This window comes from Myodes glareolus, chromosome 3, assembly GCF_982192425.1.
Source record: "Myodes glareolus chromosome 3, mMyoGla1.1, whole genome shotgun sequence".
Taxonomy (NCBI): domain Eukaryota; kingdom Metazoa; phylum Chordata; class Mammalia; order Rodentia; family Cricetidae; genus Myodes; species Myodes glareolus.
In genome coordinates this window covers 25,175,519-25,179,872 of record NC_142028.1, presented here as the reverse complement: position 1 = coordinate 25,179,872, position 4,354 = coordinate 25,175,519, and the positions used below count along the sequence as shown (strand labels likewise).

Genomic DNA, 4,354 nt, shown 5'->3' with positions numbered 1-4,354 from the left:
ACGCAAGCTGGCAGGGCAGTTAGATCTCCTCCCCTTCTCCGGTTCCTCCTCCCCTTTCCTCCTCTCCCCCTGGCGTCCCTCCCCTCCTTTCAATCTCTCCCTCCCTCTTTCCCTTCCCTCCCCCCACTAGTCCCCACCCCCGCCTTTTCCCTCTTGTTATTAAGGAGCACAGCAGCTGGCCCGACCAAACTTCAAACACGATCCCCCGCCCCCCCCCCCACTAGTTCTCCAAGGCCCTCTCCCTCTATCCAGGCCCGCATGCTAGGGGCCCCGGATAGGGGAACCCACAAAACCCACGGATTCCTACTGATTCTCTATCCGTTTCTCTATCCGTTTCTTACATTCTGTAGCCATACTATGGGGAGGCGGTTTGCCCTCTAACTTTGGGGTCTTGCAGTGTGATCTGAATACTGGCCACTATTCACAATCCAGCGGTAGAAGGTAGATTGATTGAACATGTGGACGAGCTCATACAGCTTAGAAGTAGATCCCCTAACTGAAGAATAAGGGAAGGCTTATTTGAGAAAATTGCAACCTTGCATACCCAGGGATAAAGGTTATAACGCCCCTGAAGCTTAGGTTACTGATAATTTTCAAGTTGTTTCCCAGCCCAAAGCCACGTCTATGGAGAGGAAGAGGAGGAAGGGGTGGATGCTGGAAGGAGGGGGCTGCTCCTCAGACCTGGGAGAATATGACCCTCGTGCAGAAATCCTCGTGTTCTTGGGGGCGCCATTGGGCGGCGCGGCCAGCCGCTCGGGGCCGCCGCAGGCCGGGGGCAGGGCTAGCAGCTGGTCCTCCTCCGCCCTCGGCCACGCAGGAAAAACCCGCTTCCTCGCCCCTGCATCTGCTGACAAGCCGCCCTAGGTGTCTGCGCGAGCGTGGCCACACAGATACAGCTTTCTAGGAAATGGCTCGGGAGGGGCCAGGGAGGGGGAGAGGGAGGGTTTAAGTTTGGCTCTCCCCGCGCCGGCGAGGCCACCCTTCCTTTACCCGGAGACTCCTGGGTCGTGCACCCCTCAATCTTACACCCGGCGGGGTCTCGCGCCTCACTTGTCAGCCAGGACTTTGGGTCGGCCCTGACACGTGCTCTAACGCATCCTGTGGTCAAGGCTGTAGAAGGGACACGGTGGTGCTTCCTCACCTCCTTCCTTCTCCCACCATGCTTTTCAGCGTATTCCACTTGGGGAGGAAGGGGTAAGGACCCAGGGCCCCCGGCAGGGTGGCCACGCTGGCACGTGCAGATAGCATGGCGTGGGTTGCGGCTCTCTGGGCACACCAAGGGCCACTGAGTCCCTCCTTCCCTGAGAACCGGGGCCTGAGCAGGGGCGCCTACAGCTAACGGAGGCTGGGGGGTGGCGCGCTGGGGGAGCTGCACCCGTGGGCTCCCAGAAAGGCCCGGGAGGGGAGGTGAAAGGAAGAACGCAGGAGGGGAGGGGGGCAATAAAGCCGAGGTGCAAGCGATTAACTCCGGCCCGACCAGCCCCTTTAAACGAGGGTGGGGCGGAAGGGGTGGGCGGGGGGGAGGGGATATCACTTTAAAAGGGTGAGTAAGAGTTTGGGGCGCCGTCTCCCCTCCCTCTATTTGCATAGCCAATAGCTCTGGGGCTCCTGCTACTGCGCGCTGATTGTTACCGGGCAGATTACTTTTTTTTTTTTTTTTTTTTTTTTTTTTGTAGGACGCCTTCCTCGCTACATCAAAAGGAAGCCCGGGGAGGGCGGAGAGAGAGCGGGGACCCGGGCGGGCTCGGGCTACAGAGGGGCCCGGGTGCCACGGACCTTATCAATGGCTGCGGGAATTAGTATCCAATCTACTGCATGTAAAGAAAGGGGAGGGAAGGGGCGGGCGAGGAAAATGTCTAATTGCAGTGGAAGCCATTAGCTTTCGGGAAGAAAAAAAACTCATTGAAAAACCCAAGTTGCAAACTCAAAATGAAACAGTCCCGCGACCAGCATGACTCTTGGCTAGTGCACTGTCCATCACCTGTTGCCTTTAATCACAGGCTTCCCAAATAGAAGCTTTTTGGTATCACCCTGGACAGATAGGTGAATTTACGTTTTAAGACCTCATAAAAGCAATGACTAAAAAGTTCCCCAGGGCCACCTCAGAGGAACGGATCTGATAGAGCTCCGGGACAGGGGAGCAAGTACGGGGCGACATAGGTGTATGGAGGTGTCCATCTATCCCGACCGAGGACTTGGAGGCCGTCCAGTCTTTCCACATCACTCGAAGGCTAGCTCTTCAGGGTTTTCTCTGCACCTCCAGTGAAGACAGCATCCGGAGCTCCAGGACGGGGAAGAGGCGGGTGGTCGTCGTCGGGGCTCGCCCACCCGGAGGACAAAGTCTGGGTGGCGGGTCCTCCAGTCTCCAGAGCCTGCGGAGGGCCCCTCGCCTCTTCCCTCCCCCACTCTTGGCTTTGCAGTGAAATTCCAGCGGGGAGGGGATTCTGGGGGTGGGAGAGGTGGCCTGCGGCGGGGAGGACGGCGGGAGGGGAGGAGAGGGTCTCGGGACGGAGGCCCCAAATGTCTGGAGACTGGAAAGTGAGAGCGCTTCCAGCCTGAGAAGCCCTCTCCTTCAGCTCCCCATCTACTTCCCCCTCCGGCTACTGAGGGTTCCCCAAGGTGAACCTCGCACCGAATTCGTCCCCAGCACGTGGGGTGCGGCGTGAGAGGGTGCGGAGGTTGGCAGCATGTCTCTGAGAGGTTGGAGCTGGAAACTGCATTCTCTCTTTCGGTCGCCACTCTGACCACGTGCTAAAAAAAAAAAACAAACTTAATTTCTTGTTTTTTTTTTTTAATTTCTTGTTTTTTTTAAAAAATTGTTTTATAAAATGTACTTCCTCCAGCTAGCACGCGGGAAAGGACATACCGCCATAGGGGCAAATGTACTTATTTTTCTTGAATGTGGACTTGGGTGTGCAGGAGAAGCGCCAGTGCGCTCTGCTGGGAGGGGGGGTGCAATAAGAATAAGGGTTCTCCTCCTCCCCCTTTATAACTCCTGAAGGTGGAGTAGGATCCGTGATAAACCTGAACCAAACGCGAGTTTTGCTGGACTTTTAGTCTCTCCGGGACGTGTCCCCCCCCCACCCCCTCCTTTTTGCATCCAGCAGTTTCGGTTGGAAAGCGTACAAAGCCTGTAGGTGTAAGGTGCAGCAGGGGGTTGGGTGTTTATAGGCATATTTCTGCAGGAACCTGCCACCTAGGCACACATTCTAATAAGCTCACCTGGCGGATGCCAGGCAGCCAGGTGATCCTGCGGTCGGCCACAAACTGGGGAGTCCTTGGTTCGAATCCTGTCACCTGGACATTCTGGTCCAGGAATGGGGGTCATCGCCTCCTCCCTGACTCCCACAAAGAATAGAGCTGTGTTTGGGTTACTCCAGCAACGTCAATCACAACTCCAAAACCTCGACAGTTGCCTATTGTAGAGCTGAGAAAAGGTTCAGTAAGAGGGGTGGGGAAAACATAAAAAAAAATAGGGTTAAAATGTGAGAAGGTGGGTGGGGGTGGGGAAGAGTTGGGGGGAAAAAAGTCCGGAAAAGAGGGGGCAAAGGACCCAGGACTGGAAGCTCCCACGGGGAGACCAAGCAGCTCCAGGTGGGAAAGCGTACCCGGGACCCTCCCCGACAGCAGACCCGTAGACCTGATGAACACAGTCTCCAGCCCTGTGCACTCCAGTGACCCTCGGGTGGGTTTCAGCGTGGACCCCCGGAAGGTCCCTGTGGCGGCACATGAGGAGGTTCAGAAGCCAGGGCCTGCAGTTGGCTCACCCACCTCGCACCTCTCCTTTGGAAGAAAAAAAATTAAACACCCAAACTTCCCCGTCTTCCTGTCTGATTCAGCTTCTGGACACGCCTCACCCGGCCGAAAATAGCCCTGGAAACGTATTTACTTTTTAAAAGTGAATTTGCTAGAAAGATCTGGGAGGATTGGGGAGGGGGCGTCGGGCCGGCGGCGTCGGGGGTCTTGGTTCCCTCCCCGGGGCGCCCCCGGGAGGGGACGGCGGGGCAACGGAACCACGCCTCTGCTTGGGGAGCCACCACGCGGCTTTTTCGCGGAATTTTGACGTCACCCACATGTGGGGGAAGGGGTTGGGAGAGCGAAAGGAAACGGCGGGGGAGGGGGGCGGCGCGACCGGTAGCGGGGTGGCCGCCCAGGCGCTAAGAGGGTCCCAGGTCCCTAAGCACCCGCTGAGTGCCGCGGTCAAAGTTGCGACCCAGCTGCAAAGTTTGGTTCCGTGTCCCCAGCCATCCTCTACTCCCCAAAGCTCCCCCCCCCACCTTCTACACTTATTTTTATTTATTTTTTTACTTTGAAATCGAGACCCGTCCTTTGCTCCAGAAAAAAGCTGGTTTCT

At 56.9% G+C, this 4,354-nt stretch overlaps 2 long non-coding RNA genes across 2 annotated transcripts; one reads left to right on the top strand and one right to left on the bottom strand.

Moving 5' to 3' along the window:
- Positions 1-229: 229 nt before the first annotated feature.
- LOC146895293 (uncharacterized) lies at positions 230-3,039 on the top strand. The gene is made up of 2 exons (XR_015001018.2): positions 230-1,194; positions 1,677-3,039. It is a non-coding gene; the product is annotated as an uncharacterized LOC146895293 (long non-coding RNA).
- LOC148122605 (uncharacterized) lies at positions 1,972-4,029 on the bottom strand. Its single transcript, XR_015737449.1, has 4 exons — positions 3,890-4,029; positions 3,609-3,783; positions 3,223-3,427; positions 1,972-2,751 (listed from the first exon to the last, which is right to left on the bottom strand). It is a non-coding gene; the product is annotated as an uncharacterized LOC148122605 (long non-coding RNA).
- Between the last annotated feature and the right edge of the window lie 325 nt (positions 4,030-4,354).